The sequence below is a fragment of the Canis lupus genome, chromosome 25 (assembly GCF_048164855.1).
Source record: "Canis lupus baileyi chromosome 25, mCanLup2.hap1, whole genome shotgun sequence".
Taxonomy (NCBI): Eukaryota; Metazoa; Chordata; class Mammalia; order Carnivora; family Canidae; genus Canis; species Canis lupus.
Window position 1 is genome coordinate 6,523,995 of NC_132862.1, and position 27,217 is coordinate 6,551,211.

At 35.8% G+C, this 27,217-nt stretch overlaps 1 long non-coding RNA gene and 1 pseudogene across 1 annotated transcript in view; both read left to right on the top strand.

The window, feature by feature from the left end:
• The window catches only part of LOC140617179 (uncharacterized), a 38,740-nt gene extending 12,618 nt beyond the window's left edge, over nt 1-26,122 (top strand). Inside the window, exons 2-3 of the long non-coding RNA XR_012017392.1 lie at nt 24,953-24,999; nt 25,275-26,122. This is a non-coding gene — a long non-coding RNA (uncharacterized lncRNA). The remainder of the gene's footprint in view (nt 1-24,952; nt 25,000-25,274) is intronic.
• On the top strand, nt 2,311-3,132 carry LOC140616907 (large ribosomal subunit protein eL6 pseudogene; annotated as a pseudogene).
• Nucleotides 26,123-27,217: the final 1,095 nt, after the last annotated feature.

Below are 27,217 nucleotides of genomic sequence, written 5' to 3' on the forward strand. Positions count from 1 at the left end.
AAAGATCAATGAAATAGAATAGAGGGTCCAGAAATAAACCTACCCTTGTATGGCCAATTAATCTACAACAAAGGAGGCAAGAATATACAATGGGGAAAAGACAGTCTCTTCAACAAATGGTGTTAGCAAAACAACGGCTATATACAAAAGAAAAGAAAAAGAAACTGGGCCCCCTTCTTTCAGCACACAAAAATAAACTCAAAATGGATCAAAGACATAAGTGTGAGACCTGAAGCCATGAAATTCCTAGAAGAAAACATAGGGAGTAATCTCTTTGACATTAGCTGTAGAGCCATTTTTGTAGATATGCCTCCTGAAGGGAAACAAAAGCAAAATTAAACTATTGGGACTTCACAAAAATAAAAAGCTTTTGTGAGGTGAAGGAAATCAACAAATCAAAAAGCCAACCTACTGCATAGGAGAAGATATTTGCAAATAATGTATCTGATAAAAGGTTAATATCCAAAATATATAAAGAACTTATACAACTCAACACCAAAACACCCAAATAATCCATGAATAGATGTTTTTTCCAAAGAAGACAGAGATGGCCAACAGACTCATGAAAAGATGCTCAACATCACTAATCATCAGAGAAATGCAAACTAAAACCACAATGAGGTATCACCATACACATGTCAGCAGAATGGCTAAAATGAAAACAAATAATAAGTGTTGATGAGGATGTGGAGAAAAAGGCACTCTCTTGCACTGTTTGAATACAAGCTGGTGTAGTCACTGTGGAAAACAGTATGGAGGTCCTTCAAAAATTAAAAATAGAACTACCACATGATCCAGTAATTCCAATAGTGGAAGATGGAAACACTTACTTCAAAAGATATAGGCACCTCTATTTATTGCAGCATTGTTTACAATAGCCAAGATGTGGAAGCAGCCCAAGTGTCCATCGATAGATGAAAGGATGAAGGTGTGGTGTATATATGTACAGACATATATACATACAATGGAATATTAGCCATTAAATAGAATGGAATCTTGCCATTTGCAGCATGGATGGATCTAGAGGGTATAATACTATCTATACTATGCTAATTGAAACAAGTCAGCCAGAGAAAGACAAATACCATATGATGCCATTCATACGTGGAATTTAAGAAACCAAACAAATGAACAGAGAAAAAAAGCAAACAAAACCCCCAGACTCTTAAATATAGAGAACAAACTGGTGGTTGCTGGAGGGGAGATGGGTGGCTAGATGGGTGGAATAGGTGAAGGAAAGTCCAAGTACGCTTATCATGATGAGCACTGTTTAACCTATAGAATTGTCAAATCATTATATTGTACATCTAAAATTAATATTAATCTTGAATTTAAAAAGAAAAAAGTAATAAATCTGAATAACACTATCAATCATATTAACCAAATTGACATTTATGGACCACTGAACCCAACAATGGCGGAACACTTGTACTATCCAGATGCACATGGGGAATTCACCAAGATGGATCTTACTCTGGGCAATAAATAAGGAATTTTAAAGAATTGAAATTATTCAAGTTATGTTATCTGGTCATAACAAAATTATATTAGAAATCAATAACAGATGGGCACCTGGGGTGGTTCAGTTGGTTAAATGTCTACCTTCAGGTCAGGTCATAATGTTGGGTTCCTGGGATGGAGCCACATGTCAGGCTTCCTCCTCAGTAGGGAGCCTGCTTCTCCTTCTCCCTCTGTTCCTCACCCTGCCATGTGGTGCTCAATCTCTTTCTCTCTCTCAAATAGATAAATAAAATCTTTTAAAAAAAGAAATTACAAAGATATCCTGAAAATCCCCAAATATCTAAGCATTTTTAAAAACACAATTCTAGAGCGTCAATCCTTTGGCTCAGGGCGTGATCCTGGAGTCTCAGGACCAAGTCCCACATCAGACTCTCTGCATGGAGCCTGCTTCTCCCTCTCCCTGTGTCTCTGCCTCTCTCTCTCTCTCTCTCAATCTGTGTCTCTCATGAATCAATAAATAAAATCTTTAAAAAAAATAAACATAATTCTAGATGATCCACGAGTTGTAGAAGAGATCAGAAGAAACTATTTCGAATTGAACAAAAAAATAAAATCAACATATCAAAATTTGTAAGATATAAGCAGTGCTTATTGTGAGCCAAGCAGTGCTTTTAGGTAAAGTTATAGCAATAAATGTTTATATTAGAAAATAAGAAAGGTCTAACTTAATACTCTAAGCTCTTGTCTTAAGAAATTGGAAAAGAAGAGCAAATTAAATTCAAAGCAAACAGAAAGAAGAAAATAAAGATGATAAAAAAATAATCTAATGGCTCTTTCCCATCTTGCAAGATGGCAGGTGACAAAACTGAGAAGTCAGATACTAAGGAGAAGAAATGTAAAACTGAGAAGGCTGATGCTGGTGGCAAGGTTAAGAATGGTAACCTGAAGACTAAAATGCCAAAGAAGGGAAGCCCCACTGCAGCTGAAACCCTAGTTGTAGGATCTGGTAGATATTCCTAATTGGCTGTGTATTTCAAAAAGGCCATGTACAAGAGGAAGTATTCAGCAGCTAAATCCAGGGTTGAAAAGAAAAAGGAGAAAGTTTTCCATACTATCACAAAACCAGTTGGTGGTGAGAAGAATTGGTGGTACCCAACAGGTTAAATTTCACAAAATGCTTAGTTAGGTATTTATTATCCTACTGAAGATGTGCCTCAAAAGCTGTTGAGCTGGCGGAGGGGTGGGGGGACACCTTTCAGACAGCATGTGAGAAAACTGCAAGCTAGCATCACTTCTAAGACCATTTTGATCATCCTCACTGGACACCACAGAGGCAAGAGAGTGGTTTTCCTGAAGCAGCTGAGCAGTGGCTTGCTGCTTGTGACTGGCCTCTGGCCCTCAATCAAGTCCCTCTGCTTAAAACAGATCAGAAATCTGTCATTACAACCTCCACCAAAATTGATAACAGTAATGTGAAAATTCCAAAACATCTCACTGATGATTACTTACTTTAAGAAGAAGCAGCTGCATAAACCCAGACACCAGGAAGATCTTTGACATAGAGAAACAAATGAGATTATGGACGAGCACAAGGTTGATCAGAAAGCTATGGACTTTCAAATTCTGTCAAAAATCAAAGCTATTCTTCAGAGCTACCTACAAAGGACCTAATTAAATAACTGATCTGTAAAAAAAAAAAAAAAAGAATAATCTAATGATTATTGGTTTCACTCATATGGGGTATATAAGAAATATTGATAGGGATTGTAAGGGAAAAGAGGGAAAATTAGTGGGAAAATTTAGAGAAGGTGACAAAGAGACTCCTAACTCTGGGAAACAAACCAAAGGGTAATGGAAAGGGAGGTGGGTGGGGGGATAGGGTAACAGAGTGATGGGCATGGAGAAGGGCACTTGATGGGATGAGCACTGGGTGTTATACCATATGTTGGCAAATTGAACTTCAATTTAAAAAAAAGAATAATCTAATGAAATTGAAAATAACAAAATCAATTAAATAAAAACCTGGTTCTTTAAAAATTCAATAAAATTAATAACTCTCTAATCAAAGAAAAATGAAGAAAACACATTTCCAATATGAGGAATATTGTATGTAAAGATCAGAAAAAGAAAGAGGGAACCCTGGGTGGCGCAGCGGTTTAGCGCCTGCCTTTGGCCCAGGGCGAGATCCTGGAGACCCGGGATCGAGTCCCACGTCGGGCTCCCAATGCATGGAGCCTGCTTCTCCCTCTGCCTGTGTCTCTGCCTCTCTCTCTCTCTCTGTGTGTGACTATCATAAATAAATAAAAATTTAAAAAAAAAGGAGTGGTGACAGAGGACAATTTAAAAAAAAAAGAGAGGAGGGAGGGTACAGATTTTGGTACCTCTGAAAAGGTAAAGATTAGAATACAATAAATGTGAAGTGTCTCTATTCACAAATTAAAGGGCTGTTGACAGAGAAAATCTCAAAGAACCTACAAAATAAGTGAGTTCAGCAAGGTCAATAAAGAAAATCAGTTGTATCTCTATATACTAGCTATGAATAACAAAGATTGAAACTTAAAAAGTGCCAACTACAATAGCACCGAAAGATATGAAATACTAAATTATAAATCTAATAAAATGTACATAGGGCCTTTATGATAAAAACTATAAAATGCCAAGGAAAGAAGTAAAAGAAAAAAAAATATATATATATAATATTGTGTTCAGGAATTGAAAACTAAACATCGTTAAGATGTCATTTCTCCCAAGACTGATCTATAGATTCAATGCAATCTCAAAAAACTAGAAGGATTTTTTTTTGTAGAAATCAGAAATCTGCTTCTAAAACATACATGGGAATGCAAAGGAATGAAGATATCCAAAAACAACTTTGAAAAGAACACAGCAAGTTATTTTGTGAATACAGAAAACTGATTCTGAAGTTTGCACAGAAAGGCGAAAGGCACAGTACAGCCAATACAATATTGGAGGAAAAGAACAAAGTTGGAGGACTGACAATAGCCATCTTTAAGACAATAGAAAGCTCCTTTGGTCCAGATAGTGTAATATTGCCCCCCCCCCAAAAAAAACCCAGACAAATAGATCAATGGAACATAATCCCCAAGCACAGACTCACAGAAATATAGTCAATAGTCAAAGGAGCAAAAGCAACTCAATGGAGAATGGATATTCTTTTCAGCAAATGGTGCTTTAAAAACAGGACATACACATACAAAAAAAAAAAAGAGAGAAAGAAAGAATTTACACATAGATCTTACATCCTTCACAAAAGTTAATTCTAAATAGATCATAGAGCTAAATGTAAAACACAAAACCATAAAACTCCTAGAAAATAATATCGGGGATCCCTGGGTGGCGCAGCGGTTTAGCTCCTGCCTTTGGCCCAGGGCGCGATCCTGGAGACCCGGGATCGAATCCCACGTCATGCTCCCGGTGCATGGAGCCTGCTTCTCCCTCTGCCTGTGTCTCTGCCTCTCTCTCTCTCTCTCTCTGTATGACTATCATAAATAAATAAAAATTAAAAAAAAAGAAAATAATATCGGAGAAACTCTATGCAAACTTGGCAATGGCTTTTTAGATACAACACAAAATCATCATGCATAAAATAAAGTGGATAAGTTGGATTTCATTAAGATTAAAAACTTTTCTTATGCAAAACCCAATGGCCAGAGAATGAAACAAACCACAGACTGAGAAAATGTTTGCAAAACACATATCTCATAATGGACCGGTATCTAAAATATACAAAGAACTAGTAAAACTCAACGATAAGAAAACAAACAACCTGATTTTTAAAATAGGCAAAAGATCTGAACAGATACCTTATCAAAGAAGATACAGATGGCAAATATAAAAGATGCCCAATGTCATATGTCATTAGGGCACTACAGATTAAAACAACGAAATGCCACTACACATCCATTAAAATGGTTAAAATCCAAAACACTGACAATACCAAACGTTGATGAGGATATGAAACAACAGGAACTCTAATTCATTGCTAGTAGAATGCAAAATGATATGGTCACTTTAAAGGACAGTTTAGTGGGGTGCCTGGGTGGGTCAGTTGGTTAAGCGTCTGCTTTGGCTCAGGTCATATTCTTAGGGTCCTGGGATAGAGCCCCACGATGGGCTGCCTGCTCAGCTTCTCCTCCTCCCTCTGCTGTTCCTCCTGCTTCTGCTCTCTAGCTCTCTTTCTCTCTGTGTTAAATAAATAAAAATATTTTTTAAAAAGCTTAGCAATTTCTTACAAACCTAAACATACTCCTTCCATATGATTCAGCAGTTATACTCCTTGGTATTTACCCAAACGAGATCTAAGCTGTAGACAAATGTTTACAGCAGCTTTATTCATAATTGCTCAAACTTAGAAGCAAGCAAGATGTCTTTCAATAGGTGAATGGATAAACAAACTCTAGTACATCCATATAATGATAAAAAGAAATGAGCTATCAAGCCACAAAAAGACATAGAGGATTCTTAAATGCATATTGGTAAGTGAAATAAGCCAATCTGAAAAGGGCATATAGTGCATGATTCCAACTATATGATACTCTAGAAAAGACAAAACTATGGAGATAATTTTTTAAAAATCAGTTGTTGCCAGGAGTACAGAGGGAGAGAGGGAGGCAGAAATAGGTGGAACACAGGTGTTTTATAGGACACTGAAGCTATACCATATGATGCTATGATAGTAGATACATGCCATTATACATTTTTCAAAACCTACAGGATGTAGACACACACAATGAATCCTAATGTAAACAATGGCTTTTAGTTATAACATATTGATACTGGCTTATCAGTTATAACAAATGCACCATACTAATGCAAAATATTCACAATAGAGGAAGCTGAGTGGGTGGGGTAAAGTGTTAGAGGATATATGGGAATTGTTTATATTTTATGTCCATTTTGCTGTAAACCTAAAACTGCTCTTAAAAATAGTCAATTAATTTAAAAGAACATCAATAACAAAGTTGGAGGACTCACATTACCTGATTTCAAGATTCACTATAAAGCTACAATAACAAAAAATACATGGTATTGGCAAAAGGATAGACCTATAAACCTGTGGGATAGAATAGAGTTTTGAAATAGATCCTCATATGTATAGCCAACTTATTTTCAACAAGACTCAAAGTAAATTCAATAAATAAAATATGATCTTTTTAAGAAATGACACTGAGAAAATTGAACATACATATGCAAAACAAACATCAACCCATATCATGTACCCTATAAAAAAAATTAACTCGAAATGGATCATAGGCCTCAGGTATCATGTAAAATGATCAAACTTCCAGAAGAAAACATAGGTAAAAATCTTTATAACCTTTGTCTTGGCAAAGTTTTCTTTTTTTTTTACTTTTTTGTATATATTTTTTGTTGGAGTTCAAAATGCCAACATATATCATAACACCCAGTGCTCATCCCATCAAGTGCCCCCCTCAGTGCCTGTCACCCAGTCACCCCAACCCCCCTCCCACCTCCCTTTCCACTACTCCTTGTTCGTTTCCTAGAGTTAGGTGTCTCTCATGTTCTGTCACCCTCGCTTGATATTTCCCACTCATTTTCTCTCCTTTCCCCTTTATTCCCTTTCACTATTTTTTATATTCCCCAAGTGAATGAGACCATATAATGTTTGTCCTGTTCCAATTGACTTACTTCACTCAGCATAGTACCTTCCAGTTCCATCCATGTTGAAGCAAATGCTGGGTATTTGTCATCTCTAATGGCTGAGTAATATTCCATTGTATAAATAGACCACATCTTCTTTATCCATTCATCTTTCAATGGACACCAAGGCTCCTTCCACAGTTTGGCTATTGTGGACATTGCTGCTATAAACACTGGGGTGCAGGTGTCCCGGCATTTCACTGCATCTGTATCTTTGGGGTAAATCCCCAGTAGTGCAATTGCTGGGTCATAGGGCAGTTCTATGTTTAACTCTTTGAGGAACCTCCACACAGTTTTCCAGAGTGGCTACACCGGTTCACATTCCCACCAACAGTGCAAGAGGGTTCCCCTTTCTCCACATCCTCTCCAACATTTGTTGTTTCCTGTCTTGTTAATTTTCCCCATTCTCACTGGTGTGAGGTGGTATCTCATTGTGGTTTTGATTTGTATTTCCCTGATGGCAAGTAATGCGGAGCATTTTTTCATGTGCTTGTTGGCCATGTGGATGTCTTCCTCTGTGAAATTTCTGTTCATGTCTTTTGCCCATTTCATGATTGGATTGTTTGTTTCTTTGGTGTTGAGATTAATAAGTTCTTTCTAGATCTTGGATACTAGCCCTTTCTCTGATAATGTCATTTGCAAATATATTCTCCCATTCTGTAGGTTGTCTTTTAGTTTTGTTGACTGTTTCTTTGGCTGTGCAGAAGCTTTTTATCTTGATGAAGTCCCAATAATTCATTTTTGCTTTTGTTTCCCTTGCCTTCATGGGTGTGTCTTGCAAGAAGTTGCTGTGGCCAAGTTCAAAAAAGGGTGTTGCCTATGTTTTCCTCTAGGATTTTGATGGATTCCTGTATCACATGTAGATCTTTCATCCATTTTGAGTTTATCTTTGTGTATGGTGTAAGAGAATGGTCTAGTTTCATTCTTCTGCAGGTGGATGTCCAATGTTCCCAGCACCGTTTATTGAAGAGACTGTCCTTTTTCCAGTGGATAGTCTTTCCTGCTTTGTCGAATATTAGTTGACCATGGAGTTGAGGGCCCATTTCTGGGTTCTCTATTCTGTTCCATTGATCTATGTGTCTGTTTTTGTGCCAGTACCACACTGTCTTGATGATCACAGCTTTGGAGTACAACTTGAAATCTGGCATTGTGATGCCCCCAGCTCTGGTTTTCTTTTTCAATATTCCCCTGACTATTTAGGGTCTTTTCTGATTCCACACAAATCTTAAGATTATTTGTTCCAACACTGTGAAGAAAGCCCATGGTATTTTGATAGGGATTGCACTGAATGTGTGAATTGCCCTGGGTAGCATTGACATTTTCACAATATTAATTCTTCCAATCCAGGAGCATGGAATATTTTTCCATCTCTTTGTGTCTTCCTCAATTTCTTTCAGAAGTGTTCTGTAGTTTTTAGGGTATAGATCCTTTACCTCTTTCGGCAAAGTTTTCTTAACTATGACACTCAAAGCATAAAAGAAAAAACTTAGTAAATTGGACTTCATCAAAATATAAAAATTTTGCTCTTTGAAAGTCACTATTAAGAGAATGAAAAAAACAACAAACACAGACTGGGAGAAACATTTGAAAATCACATATCTGAGAAATGACTTGTATCCAAAATGCATCAGTAATGCTCAAAATAAATAAAGAAAACAAACCAATTGTTTAAATATGCAAAATAGTTGATATTTTGCCAGAGAAAATATATGGGTGGCAAATATGCACAAGAAAAATGCTCATCATTAGTCTTTATGAAAATGCAAGTAAAATCACAATTTAACCACACTACACATTTATTATAATTATAGAGTATGATAAAAATCTGAAAATACCTAGTGCTGACAAAGAAATAATGCAAGTGGAACTCTCATATTTCTCTTATGTTGCTAGTGAGAATGCAAAATGGTATATATAACCTCTTGTAAAATAATTTGTCAATGTCTCATAAATTTAAACAATATACCACCTAAAAATCTTACTCCAAGGTTTCCACTCAGGAACATTGAAAACTTAACATTCACACAAAAATTTGTATGCAGATATTATTTATAGCAGCTTTACTCATAATCACCAACAACTGACATTTTGAGTGATAGTGAATACCTCCAAATGATTAATGGATAAAAAACTGTGGTACATCTATATAGTGAAATACTACTACTCAAAAATAAAAAGGAACAAACTACTGGTATACATAACATAGGTGAATCTGAAATACATTATGCTAAATAAAAGAAGGCAAACCCAAAAGGCTGCATACTATATAATTCCACTTAAATGTACCTTCTGGAGATGGCAAAACTATAGGTACAGAAAACAGTTCAGTGATTACCAAGGTTTTGGGGTAGATGGAAGAGTTGAATAAATTAGCTACATAGGGCCATGAGGGAGTATTTTGAGATGATAAATGAGGGAATGTGGGGCTACGTACCCTGAATGCAGTGATGATTACATTACTATATATATTTGTCAAATAGAACTGCACTAAAAAGGGTAAATTTCACTGAATATAAACGATATCCCAATATATAAAAAGATTTTAGGAAGAATTTCCATGTCTCAACCACCTTTCCATCCCTTCCCATATATACAATTATAAAACCTAACAATGCTATATAAAGTATGTTTTAAATCCTATCAAATGCTTGCTGAACTTTCAAGAAAATAAAACAGTGGGCAAAAATAAATAAGCTGGAAAACAGAATGACAATCAGTCACTAAGATCATGTTTTTCAGGAATGTTTGTGGATCTCAGTAAACAGACTTCAGAACAGGAAGCAAACTCTTTACCTACACAATTTAGGAAGTTAGAAATGAAATCTTGACTAAAGCTTGTATCCTCAAAGGTCTATACACTCAGTAAAAGAATGGACAGGGAAATAATCTTTCCATTGGCAGAGGAAAACAACATGGATATCTGTTTATGTTAGCCCGAATTCTGGGGGAAAAAATAGCCCTTGAAAATTTATGATCACAAACCTTCACTCATGAATTTATACTTTGTGCATGGCCCCAGAATAATAATTCTAAACTAAATAATTATAAGATGATTCTGAGTTTGTACGTTTCTGGAATACTTGATAGATACAAACATAAATCCTCTCACAAAATAGACTGCACAAGATTTCCTTATGTGAAGTCCAGCTAAATATGTGCTGATAATCCAAAATTACAAAGCTACCATTCTGAGCAACAAATACCAGAAACAAAAAAATATCACTAGTGACACCTTAGTATTTCCAGACAATGGAATTTTTGGCTTATTAATACAATGTAAGTGTGTTTAAGATGTCCAAAGAAATAAAATCTAAAGTTGAAAACATGAGAAAGGAACAAGATACTATCAGTGAAGCAGATATATTGGCAGAAAAAAATAAGATACAGAACTGCAAAATAGTTTTTGAAATAAAAAAACTTAGACATTTCAACAGTACCTTACACATCAAAGAAGAAACAATTAGAAAACTTACGAGATGTGGAGCTAAAGAATTACCCAGAACACAGCTCAGAGACAGTAAGATAAACTAAAACAAAATAGAGTTAAGTGGCAAATAGAATGATAAAAACTAATAGAGGCGCCTGGGTGGCTCAATCAGTTAAGCGTCAGACTCTTGGTTTCATCTCAGGTTGTGATCTCAGGTCAGGGATCAAGTCCTGAGTCAGGCTCCAAATTCAGTTGGAGTCAGCTTGAGACTCTCTTTCCCTCTCCCTCTGCCCCTCCCCCACTCAAACAAATCAATAAAACTTAAAAAAACAAACGAATATACCAGAAAGAATGAAGAAGTGATATTTAAAAAGATAATGGCTGAATGATTTTTCCCAAGTTAATGAAGAAGTTTTATCTTAAATTTAGAAGGGATAACAAATCTCCAACAAGATAAATAAAAATTAAAAAGGTAATAAAATTTCAAAATACTGAATACAAAAAGAAGGTCTTAGAATAGCCACAGAAAAAGATATTATTGACAAGAGATATTAGACCAAAAGAAGGATTTTTAGTAGCAAAAACAGAAACCAAAATATCTGGATTCTGGCTCATCAAGGATAACAATAGCTACCTAAAACCGAATCTCTCCACAAATACTTTAAAAACAGTATAGGTCAAAAAGAAGAAATAAAACTCATAAAACACACGCCTCAGCATAATTGGAAGACAAAGGGTACCACAGACTTCAAACCACTCTAAGCAGAAAAACAGAAAATACAAACAAATCAATTCTTCATGCTCCCTTGTCAAGCTTTGGAGAGTAAGGGCCTTTCAGAAAAAAAGTGTGGAAGAAAGAAGAGACGATTTAGTGAAGCACCTTGATTTATCTAAAATCACTTCCAACTGTTTGAGGAACCTCCACACAGTTTTCCAGAGTGGCTGCACCAGTTCATATTCCTGCCCTACGACCCAGCAATTGCACTGTTGGGGATTTACCCCAAAGATACAAATGCAATGAAACGCCGGGACACCTGCACCACGATGTTTATAGCAGCAATGGCCACGATAGCCAAACTGTGGAAGGAGCCTCGGTGTCCAACGAAAGATGAATGGATAAAGAAGATGTGGTTTATGTATACAATGGAATATTACTCAGCTATTAGAAATGACAAATACCCACCATTTGCTTCAACGTGGATGGAACTGGAGGGTATTATGCTGAGTGAAGTAAGTCAGTCGGAGAAGGACAAACATTATATGTTCTCATTCATTTGGGGAATATAAATAATAGTGAAAGGGAATATAAGGGAAGGGAGAAGAAATGTGTGGGAAATATCAGAAAGGGAGACAGAACGTAAAGACTGCTAACTCTGGGAAATGAACTAAGGGTGGTAGAAGGGGAGGAGGGCGGGGGGTGGGAGTGAATGGGTGACGGGCACTGGGGGTTATTCTGTATGTTAGTAAATTGAACACCAATAAAAAATAAATTAAAAAATAAATAAATAAAATAAAATAAAATCACTTCCATAAAAAGAGAGTCTACCCAATATTAGAAAAGACTGAAAAGAAGTTCTGGGATTCTAGGAAATGCAGTTGGGAGTAAACTCCACTCTCTTTTACAATTCTTGTAATGTCTGCTTCCGGGAAGGTGGTGTCACATTAAACCTGTTAGCTTCAGTATCTGGAACTCCAGGACATTCAAACTCAACAGAATTATGCATTTACTATCTCATTATTGGCCCTGTAGTCTCTGGCCACCCTCTCAGCAGAGACCGAAATGCTGTTCTTATAGCTTCAGCCCTGTGCAATTTCTAAGCCCATGGCTTAGAAAAAAAAAAGGCATGGAAGAAAATTATAACCTCTCCTCTGCCAGCAGAGATATGCAGAATTAGTCTTGTTGACATGGGCCCACTCTTTCCTGTGCTGCTTGTAAGTTCTGGGTCTTGTTTGAATTTGAATTCTAAGAAACCAACTGTAAGAAAAAGAAAAGCTTATGAGACAAGGAGGATATTTTGAACGTGACTGGATAGCTGATTCAGTTCAGGAATTGTTCTGAACAAACATTTTTCCAAAGAAAACAACTACTCATTGCATTTCCCGCAGTCCCATGTTGGACTAGATCTCCCTGAACCCCTTGGGCTGAGGGTCAGAGTGATCAGTTCTAGATAGGTTCTGCCTTTAGGAATGAGGGTTCTTGGTCTGACATAGGGGAGCAGGAAACATGAAAACATCCTGACCCTTAATTCTTCCAAACAGCAATCTTGGGTGGGGAAAAGATTCTGCTTATGAAATCTGAAACTAACTCAGAAGTTCCAGAGCCCTTTGCCAATGGACAGGTCCCCCCAAGGATCCTAGGACTGGTTTTACATGTGGTCAGACTTAATAAGGCAAACTGAAAGAATAGATTTTTCATCTGTTACAATTAGTCTCCTCTCAGTGACCAGTGAGGAGTAGCCTCTACCTCCCTAATGTTAAGAGCCAACTGGATATCCTGCTACATCTGTGAGGGAGAGGATGTATGTGTGAGAGAGACAGCATGAGGATTTTTTAACATTAGGGAGCAAGAAACATGAAAACACCAGAAGGAGCAGAGAATCAGGAGGTCACACCATAAATGAGCAGCTGGTTTACAGCAGAACTTACTGCATCCTCACTATGGACCCGATAGTAGCACAGCCAATGTCCTCACCTGCAGATACTGAAGCCCATGGAGAAGGTCAGTGAATATGTTCACTCCTCCTGTGCTGAAAGTTGGCATCTCTCAGAGATGAATCTCACTGCCTCCTTCAGCAATCACCTGTGTTCAGATCACACCAGGGACTTGCGGACAGTGGCCATTGATAAAATGTCACCGATCTTGACTCAGTTTACCTCTGCCTTACTGTTTCTTCTCTAGATGTCTAGCCATGTCTCTATTTTGTTAGCTTTTCCAGCTAGTTGCTTCTTTCTCTGTGTCTCTCCTCCATGTTTCCATCAGGCTCTGAGTCTGCCCCACTGCCCTTTTGGCCCTGGTTAAGGGGCAGATAACTTGGATGAGAGGGCTGGTCTGGTTTGAGGTGACCAGTCTACAAGGCAGAAAGAACCCAGAGACCAGACCAGTTATTTTCAGAGTCACCTGGGTGAAGTGAGAAGATTCTAAACTCCTAGATTGGGGGATTGGTTTAATATCATCCAAAGACATATGCCATTATGCTTAGGTGGGTCTCTCAGTCTGTTTCCTATTTGGCTTTTCATCTTTCTGGGGATTTTTTTTCTCTCTCTTTTTCTAGCCTTCTTTCTGCTTTCAGCATATCCTTCACCTCCCTCTCTCTAGATCCCCCCTTTTCATCATTTCCCCATCCTCTTTTACCATGAATAGAAGAAAAAGCACTATCCCAGGAGCCAGAAAATTTCTTTTGATTTTAATATTTTATGTATAAGTGGCCTTGATCCACAGAGGTTTGAAGACACTAAAAGACCATAGTTAGAGTCTTGCCTTTATCCCTGTCTTGCTACTTAACAAGTCTTATTCTTGCTTATTCTTTCCTGAGACTCCATTTCTGCATCTTACAGTCTTGTTAGTGGCATCCTTTTAGAGCACAGGTTCCTTACAGGTTATTGTGAGGAACATCTGAGAGAATCTATACCATGGAGAGAGTCAAGGAAATGGGAGGGATTGCTGCAGTTATGTCTCTCACACTCTATTTTTGTCTCCTCTTATTTCTAACTTTCACTTTATTTTTCTATTTGACTTTATCTTCCATTTTCTTCTCATCTGCTTTTTTTCTTTTCTTTTTTTTTCAAAGATTTATTTATTCATAAGAGACACAGAGACAAAGAGAGAGGCAGAGACACAGGCAGAGGGAGAAGCAGGCTTCATGCAGGGAGCCCGATGTGGGATTCGATCCTGGGACTCCAGGATCCCACCGTAGGCTGAAGGCAGGCGCTAAAGTGCTGAGCCACTCAGGGATTCCCTGCTTTTTTTTCTTTTATCTGCCTCACTATTTTTCTTCCTCCTTCCCCATTTGTGTTTTTTTCTCAATCCGTTTGCCTGTGTAAATAGTTTTCATATATATCTGTGCATTTTTCTTTCCTGCTTCTTTGAGAAAAAAATGGGTTAGGGTTCTTGAAGAGGTTTGTTAATATATTTCAAAATAAGGTAAATAACGCAAAGATTCAATTTTTCTCATTTCCTCTAAGATAGATAGAATAAATAAAATTAAAAGGAAATTGGTCAAGGAGTCAAAGATAGGACAGGAGTTTAATCTGCTAAACAAAAGGATTTTCTGATCTGGAAAAAGAAACCATAGTTTCTACCTAGGAATTTTCCATGGCAGTGGAATATTGATTCAAGATCTTAAAAGATTTCTTCCAGCATATGAGGTACAAAGAAGAAAAGATGGGAGCAAAGTAAAGGAGAAGTTAATAAACATATACTAAGCAGTTACTGTCTATCAGTCACTTTAAGTGTATTATTTCCATTATAAATTTATCTTTAGGCCATTCGATAAGCCAGAGAGATTATCTCAAAATACTATTAGTAAGTGGCAAAGCCTCAGTACTGGCTTATCTAATTCCAAACCCTAAGCTTTTTCTACATATTTACCATATATGTGTGAGTTTCACATGTGGATGTTGGATCTCAAGAAATGACTATTTCACTTCTTTTTTTTCCAAAAGATTTATTTATTTTAGAGAGAGAGAAAGCAGGAGGAGGGGAAGAGGGAGAGAGAGAGAAGCTCAAGCAGACTCCCCACTGAGTGTGGAGCCTGACACAGGCTCAATCCCAGGACCCTGAAATCATGACCTGAGCTGAAATCAAGAGTCGGACACTTAACTGAGACATCCAGGACCGCCTATTTCATTTAATACTATCTATATCATTGACTAACAAATTATTTAGTTCTTTCCAGGACTTTCGTATGTAACTATTTCATGTCCCTATCTTTGTGTTTCTGATTATTTTTACAATCAGTGCAATTTTTCAAGACAATATAAATGACATGTAGTTCACATTAATGATGGCTGCAAACACTGCTGTAAAAAGCTAATCTAATGCTCAGTTTTGCCTTCATCAATCACAAAGTCTGTCTGTATAGTTTCCTACAAATCAATCTTGTACAAATAGCCAAACCCTTAATATTTAAGGATTAGTCGTTCTATTGTGGATTAATTGTTCACCTTTTCATCTTGCTTTCTCTATATGTTTTAGGGTATTTTGGGGTCAGGAGGCAGTTTATGGGGGACTTTAGGAGATTTAGGGACTCTTTTCAAAAATTGTTTAAATCCCCTTGTAAGAGTAGCCATTGTCAAACCATAAGGCATGTATTCTTGGCTTTATTTGATTTTTTGCTCTCTCCATATATAGCTTAGATTGTTCCTCTAGAGGGGAAACTGTGAATAACTATTAAGTATTTTAGCAGAAAGGATAAATGAATATTACATCCATCTAGAATTAAGAAAAAAATATTGAAATAAAGATCTAAAATAAGGTTATCTGTGCTGTCTCTCACTCATGTAGATACCAGAGAAATTTCACTGTAATAGAACTTGTGCTTTTGTCTTGTCCTTAGCAGTAAAGATCTGTCATGCCAAGCAAGGGCCCCCACACTGTCAGTCAGACCATCATTAGATAGGAAGTGTAGTTCAGAGTCTCTCAATTATAGAAATAATGGAGACATTGCAGTGGATCCAACTATGAGAGGGTAGGATATATAATAGGGAAAAAGAAAAGAAACCAAATTACCTTGAAAAATGTCTAGATACATAATTGAAATTATAATAATTTAACAAATTTGTTGTTTGTCTTCACATAGTAAAGAAAAGATGAACATAAATCCCAATTTTTACTAAGGCTAGGACAACATAAATTGCTCCAAAATAGATGTAGGTTAGACCTAGCCAGGCATTTGATATCAATATTCCTTTTAATTCCCATAAAATATTCCAATACCTATTTAGTTATTAATTCTACTATGGCCCCAAGAGAGCAAACTAAGTATCCTAAAACCAATTCTATGAACCTAATGGTTAATTTTCACAATGTCAGGTTGACATTTATTAAATTTATAATATCTTATATGTAATTAAATGACTTCAAATATTTTCTATTTTTGCATTTGTTTATGAGTCCATCTTTATGTTTCTTAATATTAACATCTAAGAAAATCATCTCACAATATGGTTGTCTGAAGTTGATATATATAAAAATTATGAAATTTGTTGGACTTTGGTTAATTATACCATGAGTCTCACCCTCTTAAATCCTTTTAAATCCGAGATATATATTTTTAGATGTCTCAAGATTCTTTCAGTCAAAGCCATTCTCACTTTATTTTCTCAGTTCCAATGGAATGGGAGCATCATGAGAACAATACTCTTGATCACTTGCTATTTCCCAAGTGTCTTAAACAGGGCCTGGCCCATAACAGGGTCTTAATAAATATTTGTTGAGTGAGTGAATAAATTAGATATTTATTAAATTGATTTATCCTTTTTTAATGTTCTCAATATATTTTAATTACATACATATGTAACCATATATTTATTAAACAAGCTAGTACTACACAATGTTCAGTTCAGAGGGGTATTTAAACACTAAGAGTAAGAAAGTTAATGGGTAAATGAGAAGTCTGTTATCTTTGGTGCACTTTCTAACAGTTAAATCAGAATAATAATATTACACATAATGTCACTTTCTACCTTGAAAATGTATATAAAGAAATATGTAAAAGTAAAAAATGCTGAGTTTAAAATAAATGGAAATTTTTTCTCTGCTTTCCATTTATTTAAAACTCAGCATTCTTTACTTTTACATATTTGCTCTGTTGGGAGTCTGATTCTCTCTCTCCCTCTGCCTGTTGCTCCTCCTGCTTGTGCACTCTCTCTCTCTGTATCAAATAAATAAAATCTTTAAAAAATAAAAATAAAAATATTTTATAGCTCTATCATCAATAAGCAGCCATTAAACATTTTGGTGAACTTCCTCCAAATTTTTTATCAATGCAAAGGAAATTTCTTTTTTATTAATGTAGTGAGAGTACCAAATATACTGGCTTGCATTTTGCTTTTTGTTTCACTTAAAGTTATAATGTATTTCAATATTATTTCACAGAATTCATAAACAATTTTAATGACTGTATAATATTTCATTAGTTTAATTTTCAATGATATAACTATTCTATTATAGCTTCTTATTTTTGCTATTATAAATAATGCTAATTTACAATTTTGTATATAAAGCTTTTTCTCAATTGGTAATTTCTTAGAGTAAATTTTTTTTAAAGATTTTATTTATTTATTCATGAGACAGAGAGAGAGAAGCAGACACACAGGCAGAGGGAGAAGCAGGCTTCAGGCAGGGAGCCCGATGTGGAACCCAATCCTGGGTCTCAGGATCACATCCTGGGTCAAAGGTGGCACTAAACTGCTGAACCACCTGGGCTGCCCTTAGAATAAATTTTTTAAATAGTTAAATCTATTCACATTTAGCAGACTTAAATAGCACTATGTGCCAGGCACTGTTCAAAAAACTTCACAAGTATTTATTTAATCTTCATAATCCAATAAGTACTATCACTATTATTCTCATCTTAGAAAAGAAGACACTGAGGCATGTTCATTTAAGTCATTCAGTTTACACATTTGTTAAGTGGTGAAGCCAGGATTTAAATCCAGATAATTGGACTCCAAGGTCTGTATTTTTAAAGGAACCTTACATTAAAAGGAATTAACTTTTTAAAACTGCCAAACAGCTTTCCAACCAACAATGGAGTACCATTTCATCAGCATTGATGCTATAACTTAAATCTTTTTAATTTAATGAATCAGAAATGGCATCTACCAAGAAACAATGCAATCATGAAATGGGCAGAAGACATGAAGAGAAATTTCACCAAAGAAGACACACATGGCCAACAAGCACATGAGAAAATGCTCCGCATCACTTGCCATCAGGGAAATACAAATCAAAACCACAATGAGGGGATCCCTGGGTGGCTCAGCAGTTTGGCACCTGCCTTTGGCCCAGGACGTGGTCCTGGAGTCCCAGGATCAGGTCCCGCATTGGGCTCCCTGTGTGGAGCCTGCTTCTCCCTCTGCCTGTGTCTCTATCCCTTTCTCTCTCTGTGTGTCTCTCATGAATAAATGAATAAAATCTTTAAAAAAAAAAAACCACAATGAGATACCACCTCACACCAGTGAGAATGTTGAGTTAAGACAGGAATCAACAAGTGTTAGAGAGGATGTGGAGAAAGGGGAAACCTCTTGTATTGTTGGTGAGAATGCAAACTGGCACAGCCACTCTGGAGAAGTGTGGGGGTTCCTTGAGAAGTTAAAAACAGAGCTATCCTATGACCCAGCAATTGCACTACTGGGTCTTTACCCCAAAGATACAGATGTAGTGAATGCTGGGACACCTGCACCCCAATGTTTATAGCAACAATATCCACAATAGCCAGACTGTGGAAGGAGTCACGATGTCCTTCGACAGATGAATGGATAAAGAAGATGTGGTATATTTATATATACAATGTCATATTACTCAGCCATCAGAAAAGATGGATATCCACCATTTGCTCCCAAGTGGATGGAAATAAAGGGTATTAGGCTGAGTGAAATAAGTCAATCGGAGAAGGGCAATCATCATATGGTTTCACTCATATGTGGAATATAAGAAATAGTGAAAGGGATTTTAAGGGAAAGGAAGGGAACTGAGTGGGAAAAATTAGAGAGGGAGACAAATCATGAGAGACTCCTAACTCTGAGAAACAAATAAAGGGTTGCAGAAGGGGAAATGGGTGGGGGGATGGGTTAACTGGGTGACTCGCACTGAGGAGGACACTTGATGGATGAGCACTGAGTGTTATACTATATGTTGGCAAATTGAATTTAAATTTTAAAAATGGGGCAGCCCGGGTGACTCAGTGGTTTAGCGCCGCTTTCAGCCCAGGGCCTGATCCTGGAGACCCAGGATCGAATCCCACATCAGGCTCCCTGCATGGAGCCTGCTTCTCCCTCTGCCTGTGTCTCTGCCTCTCTCTCCCTCTCCTTCTCTGTGTCTCTCATGAATAAATAAATAAATAAAATCTTTAAAAATAATAATAAAAATAAATAAATTTTAAAAATGTAAAAAATAAAATAAAACTTACATGCCACTAAAACTAAAAGAAAATAAACTTTTATTTGCTCTAAAGCAGGCAGCTTTAAAAAAAATTGGAACATACTTTCTGAATCAGAAAATAAAAAGAAGTAATGACATAGGCAATGAAGAATCTATGGATAAAAATATCAATTCTTATGGGAAAGTGGCTTATAGTAAAACAAAATTAGACTACCATAACCAAATTTCACCTTTTGCATGGAGATACACAAAATTAAATTAGATACCTTGCGATTTTGAATTTTTAATGGGAGAAAATTTGATTTGCAATGGATTTTTTATATATAACCGACAAAAGACAGTAACTATCTCAGCTCTTTAATATTTTGAAGATTTAAGTTTTGATATATTTCATCTTTAATGGTTTTAAACAGCAGGCAGTGGTTAGTATATTGAAAATCACCATTGTGTTTGAACTTCTAAAACTGATTCATATTTTCTTACTACATTCTTATAAAAATTTGGTAGTGGCTTGGTTTTATCATTATTTTCTAACCATACTGGTCACATTGGAGTCCTGCAAAGACATTTCATGAGCTAATATTTAAGATTGTTGCTATGAGAAGAAGTCAAACATATAAAATACTCTGTTTTGAAAACAGCTAAGGAGTGTATTTTTTTATTTTTTAATATTTTATTTATTTATTTATTTACTTATTTATTTATTTATTTATTTATTTATTTATAATAAATTTATTTTTTATTGGTGTTCAATTTGCCAACATACAGAATAACACCCGGTGCTCATCCCGTCAAGTGCCCCCCTCAGAAGTGTATTTTAAATTCAGATAATTTGTCTTCCTTTAACGTCAAGAAAGTGAAATGATAATAAACTCTACTTTGGAAATATTTTTTACAAAAAGAAAGAAATGGTATCTGATCTGAAACCATTGTTATATTATTAATGAGTTTGTATGCTTTTGGATGTTTTTTCCACTTCTATCAGTTAAGAGTTCTTATCCTTTTATTTCTCTCTTTCTCCTTTTTCTCTTTCTCTAGACCCAGCATGGTATTTTAATCTTTTTATCTCTTAACGCTTTGGTGTTTTTGATGAGCTTTTTACATGATAAATTTAATATGTTGGTGCCTCTTATAATTGCATTTTTTTAAATCAGTTATTTGTTACAAACAAATAAGGTAGCTTTCTTTGTTGTTATACCAAAATTTCCCATTTGATGTAAAAATCTTTCTCTTCATGATTTCTTGTATGACTTAGACAATGCCCTTAAGCTCAAATTCCTTCAGTGGTCAAATAGTGCAATGGCATGACAGTGGAGAGTCTTGAGACTGGACGACTTGAGTCTTGTAAAGGAGAGACCAGCACAAAATTCCAATTTGTTGTTAAAGAGAATAGGCACAGTGTAGCAAGACCTTCTGATTGTTCTTCCCTGATAAGCTAGAATTTAGAGTTTTATGTGAGGTATCCTTCAGAGAAGACTATAGGCTGAATAAAACACACCTGTGTGGGCCAGCGGGCTGGTGACTTATTACCTTTGGTTCAGAAGTTCCCCTTCATTCAAAGCTCAACTCTATTTTCTTCCAGTTTTTCTGTGAGTTTTTGAAATATATTCAAAATTTTATACACTATAATTAAGTGGTAGTGTGAAACATCTAGTTGCTTTCTTAAATGAAAGGAAAGAGATTAACATATTTCTTTTCTCTTGTCCTCAAGTTTCTCTCTTTCTTTTTTGGAAAGCAGATGGACCCATGAAATAATGAAATATTAAGTGTTGTGATGTTTTTCTGTATGATGGACTTCTATTGAATGATCTCATTTCCTGATTAATACAACATAATATGCTTGTGGGAAATTAAGGCAGAAGGGTCCATATATAGATTAGAATTTAAAACTCTTTGTAATGCTCCAAAGAGGGGTACCCAGATGGCCCAGCTGGTTAAGCGTCTGCCTTTGGTTTCTGTCATGATCCCAGGGTCCTGGGATCAAGCCACACATGCTGAGCAGATAGCCTGCTTCTCCCTCTGCTGCTCCCCCTGCTTGTGCACTCTCTCTCTCTGTTGAACAAATAAATAAAATCTTTAAAAAGAAAAGAAATGCTCCAAAGCTAAATAGAAGGGGAGAAGCACACAAAGTAATGCAAAATTATCAGAGGATTAAAATAATCTAATTGTGTATTAAATATTACAAATTTGGCAAATATGAATTTTAAGCAGATTTTGTGGATTACATAATTACAAAGTGTTCACAAAAATTACAGTTTAAATATTCATTTCCTTGTTCAAAAATCATTAATCAAAAGTTTACTCTGGGCAGCCTGGGTGGCTCAGCGGTTTAGCGCCGCCTTCAGGCCAAGGTGTGATCCTGGAGACCCGGGAGAGAGTCCCATGTCAGGCTCCCTGCATGGAGCCTGCTTCTCCCTCTGCCTGTGTCTCTGACTCTCTCTCCTCTCTGTGTATTCTCATGAATAAATAAATAAAATATTTAAAAGAAAGCTTACTCTGTTGGAGAGCCAGTAGATAATTTTGTCCCACAATTATGTCCCTGTAGTTATTTTTCCCTCACTATTTTGGTCCTGAGATTGATTCTATGTTAATGAATACAGATATTTAAATCAGAATTATACCAGCACCAAATTCATATAAATTATTGATATGAAATTACTCTTAATAATTAATTCCATTAACTTGAATCAATCCCTTAACCAATTTTCTATTATACTACTTTCGATATTTCCAATTTCCAATTTTGTTAACGGGGTAACGGGCACTAAGGAGGGCACTTGATGTAATGAGCACTGGGTGTTATGTGCAACTGATGAATCACTAAACTCTATCTCTGAAACTAATAATACACTGTTAATTAATTGATTTTAAATAAAATAAAAATAATAAAAAACTAAAAAGACTATAAAAATACTAAATTATTTTCATCCAGACTGATTCATTTACGTTTAACTTATCAAGCAGTTCTGTTACCAGTCTTTGTCCAAATCAAATTTTACATAATAGCTTCTGCTACTATGTGTTTTCTTTTGTGGGCATTATTTTTATCCAGTCCCATTTTCCCAGGTCAAAATTTATAGATCTACATTTTACTACATCCAGTTTTGGCTATTTTAATTTTTATTTGTGTACTGATTATGTCTGTCAGTTATATTTAGTATTTATTTCTTAGCTAATCCATTATAAAATGTTAAATATCTCAGTATTGGTCTCTTCCCAAGAATGAGTATAAAGCCAATTTAATTCTTCCAATTATTTTGAGGGCCTTGTATAAACTGTACACAGCACTTATGGCTCAAAGAGAAAATAGTGTTGCAGTGACAGATGGTAGCTACACCTGTGGTGAATATACCATAACATATAGAGGTGTTGAATCACTATGTTGTATACCTGAAACTCATGTAACATCATGTGTCAACTATACTCAAAAAAGAAAAAGAGAGCTAATAATGGAATAAAAAGAACTTACTTTGCCAAAATTAAACTATTTTCAATAAGAGAAAGTGGGAGGGGGAATGGCAAGTTATTGGGAAAGACTATGTTAAGGAAGTGGCATATGATCCACATCACAAAAAAATAAGAATTTCACTAGATGCCAATAAAGATGAAGGGCATTACATAGAAAACAACCAGAATGTGTGAATTCATGGAGGCAAGAAGGAGTGGAGTATGTACATATTAGCCACCAACTAATACCTGAATGAACAGATGGATGGGTTTCTATATGATAAATAGTAACTGCAGTATAGGGTGCATAAAGGTGGTGGAAGAGGTGAAATGAGAAAATGAAAGACTAATTGCATGTGGAAATGAGTAAGAAGCAGAAAAAGTCACCCAGTCTTCTACTTAAAGAAGTGGATGTGTCTTGATGTTGTTAAACAAGAAAGCAAACAAGGAAGTGCAGGCTCCAGTCCACTCTTTGCTTTTGGACTGTTTTGAGCTTAAACAAGACCTGATGCTCTGGAATCTGTCCTAATTTTGGACACAGCGCATCCAATCACTTTGATGCTTTCAAATCCCTCATTAAAATCAAAATATTCCTTTTTCTCTATTTTAATACTCTTGTTGCACTTACCTCCATTCCTATTGGTCTGTCCTGTGGGAGTTGTAGAGCAAACAGCTGGTTGCTGTATTTGAATAGGAGTATTTTTCCAGATTGTTCTTTCTTAACCTCATAAATCTCTCTTTTCAGGGTTCTGATTCAACCCCCTCATTAGTATATAATTCTTTGTTTCAGGGATGATCTGATCAGCCTGTCAGCCAAGGGTATTATACACATTCAATTTTTTAAAATGCAAAATGTGCTTATTTAGTTCTTATACTTTCTTTCATGTCTCCAATCCATTTCTTCTTTAGTTGTTCCTTTTCTTATTTCTGGAAACTTTAAAGGTAATGAGGAAATAAGGATAGCAAGACCTGATAAAAGCTCATGAATTCTCATGAATATTCAGCTTGAGGGACAAGGCTAAAATGGTTCATAAATGTATTCAAATTTCAAAGGGATTTCCGTGCCACACACATACACACAATAAATTGTTCTCTATCATGATTAAATCAAAGAATGAGGAATATAACTATAAGGAAATGTGGGTCAGAACAGTGAGTGCATGTGTATTCTTGACTAAATGGAACATTAATTAATGGTGTAACTTGCAAGAGGTAATAACATCTCTGCCCTAGCCACCTTGGTATGGTGGAAAGGTATTTTGAGGACTTTTTTTTAAAAGATTTTATTTACTTATTCATGAGAGACACACAGAAAGAGAGAGAGGCAGAGACACATGCAGAGGGAGAAGCAGGCTCCTTGCAGGGAAACCCATGCGGGACTCGTTCCCGGGGCCGGGATCACGCTCTCTGTCAAAGGCAGATGCTCAACCGCTAAGCCACCCAGGCGTCCCTTCTAAGGACTTTAAAGATCTGGTCTGAGTTTCATTGGTTTCATTTAATAGCTGTATGATGTGAAGCAAGTTACTTTAGCTCTCTGAGTCTCAGTTTCCTGATCTGTAAAATGGAGGTAGTATCTACTTCACAGGATTTTTGTGAGAGTTAAATGGGATAATGTATGTGAATGTGCTTTGTAAACTATAAATTACTATAAATGGGTAAAGAAGTTTTATCTGAGTAGAATTGATTTGGAATAATTTGAGAGATTATATGTGAGAAGTTATATAAATTTACAGGGCACCATCTTTTCCAGAGAGAACCCCAATATCAGATGTTCTCTCCCTGGGCTAGCTCATCCTCAGGCTTCATGAGATTGTCTTTCTTACCTATTACAGTGATTTGGTGACAAAAAGACCATTTCCAGCCATAGCAACAGAATGAGGTAAGATTCAATTTCCAAAAGATTGTCCCATTTTGTGCATGTACCATAATATATGTAACCAGTGCCAAGCTGAGGGATATTTATTTCTAGAGTAAAGATGAACAGTGGGATGAAAGAGTTTCCTGTAACATTACTCCCCCTTAATGGGAGAAATATAGGTAGAAATTATGGCCTCCCTATAGGTTGAGGCAGAAACATAAAGAGAGGAGAAATTCACTCTACTCCTGGAAATATCTTCTGCAAATTATAATTCTTCCCTTTCCTTTTCATTCCAGTGGTGTACTGGAGCCATTTGGTACCAGCTCTCAAGAGCCATTAAGTTTTCAGAAAGTTTAAGAACTAGTTGTCAAATTTATATAAGCTTACTACTAAATAAATTATATTTAAAAACAGAGGTAATGCTAAAAATTTGTTACTTCCTAAGTTTTTTCACTCTCTTAATATTATCTATGCTATCAAGATTATTTACATCTGTTATGTCTGTATGTTTGCAAAAATTATAGTAACCTAATGAACATATTTTCCTAAAGCATGTTTAGTGATGTCACATTTCTAGCTTGAAATAGGTCATGGTGGGAGTATTTACACTATAGAAATTGGCAAATGCTACAGATCAGAGCCCCTCTCAGATATCTGTTAAACACTTACCAATACACCACTCCTTTAATTCATCATATGCTTTGGCTAATAACTTGTAGGGCAGTCAAAACCCTGAAAATGTGGGAGTAGTTGACAGTGAAGCTTCTGGAATCTGATTTCCCAGGTATTAATTTAAGATTCACTGTTCATTTACTGTGTGAAGCTGGGCCAATCACTGACTCTTTCTGTGAGGTTAAAAGAAAGATTGCCTACCCCATATATTATTTTGAAGTTTAGAACAATTACTACTTAAAGCACATGTAGAACAAACAATATCTAACACATAGTATGCATTATAATTCCTTTAATTTAGATAAATTTTTAAATTATGACATGGAAGGCTCTTTCTAGTCCTATTTTACTAAGGATTTTTTTTTTTACTAAGGATTTTTTAAATCAGACATTTCTGTTGAATTTTATCAAGTGTCTTAACATTGCATTGATTAGAATATCAGAAAGGGAGACAGAACGTAAAGACTGCTAACTCTGGGAAACGAACTAGGGGTGGTGGAAGGGGAGGAGGGCGGGGGGTGGGAGTGAATGGGTGACGGGCACTGGGGGTTATTCTGTATGTTAGTAAATTGAACACCAATAAAAAATAAATTAAAAAAAATAAAAATAAAATAAAATAAAATAAAATAAAATAAAATAAAATAAAATAAAATAAATTTTTCATCTTTGTCATATTAATATGATGAGTTGTATTAGTAGAATTCCTCATATAAGGAAAACTTTAAATCCCTGGGATAAATTTTACTTGGTCATAGCACAGTATGCTTTGAATGCACTAATAGATTCCATTTGCTAGTAATTTGCTTTGCCTATTTCATTATTAATAAATTATCTTGGTCACAACTTTCTTTTGTGGGTACTTTCTCAGGTTTTGGTATCAGTTGGTTTGATGACTTCTAAAAAATAATAAGCAAGCTTTTATTTTTTCTATTCTTGTAAATAGTTCTGGTAGTCTTCAAAAATACCTGATTGGTGCAAAGATTAGAAAGAACTCATATAAAAACTGTCAAGACCTGGCATTATTTGGTTATAGCCCTTTGTCTCCTTTCTCTATTTTGATAATTCTCAAATTTAGTTGCACCATTGGACTTACCTGGTGAATTTTTAAAAATATTGATGACTGAGTGAAATAAGTCAATGGGAGAAGGACAAACATTATATGGTTTCATTCCTTTGGGGAATATAAATAATAGTGAAAGGGAATAAAGGGGAAAGGAGAAAAAATAAGTGGGAAATATCAGAAAGGGAGACAGAACATGGAAGACTCCTAACTCTGGGAAACGAAATAGGGGTGGTAGAAGGGGAGGAGGGCAGGGGGTGGGAGTGACTGGGTGGCAGGCACTGAGGTGGGCACTTGACGGGATGAGCACTGGGTGTTATTATGTATGTTGGCAAATTGAACACCAATAAAAAATAAATTTATTATTAAAAAAATATTGATGACTGAGCCATCTGAATACATTCTGTTTTAATGTGTCTGATATGTGGCATCATTAACATACAGTATTATATTAGTGTACAATATAGTGATTCAACAACTACCCATTACTCAGTATTCATCATGATA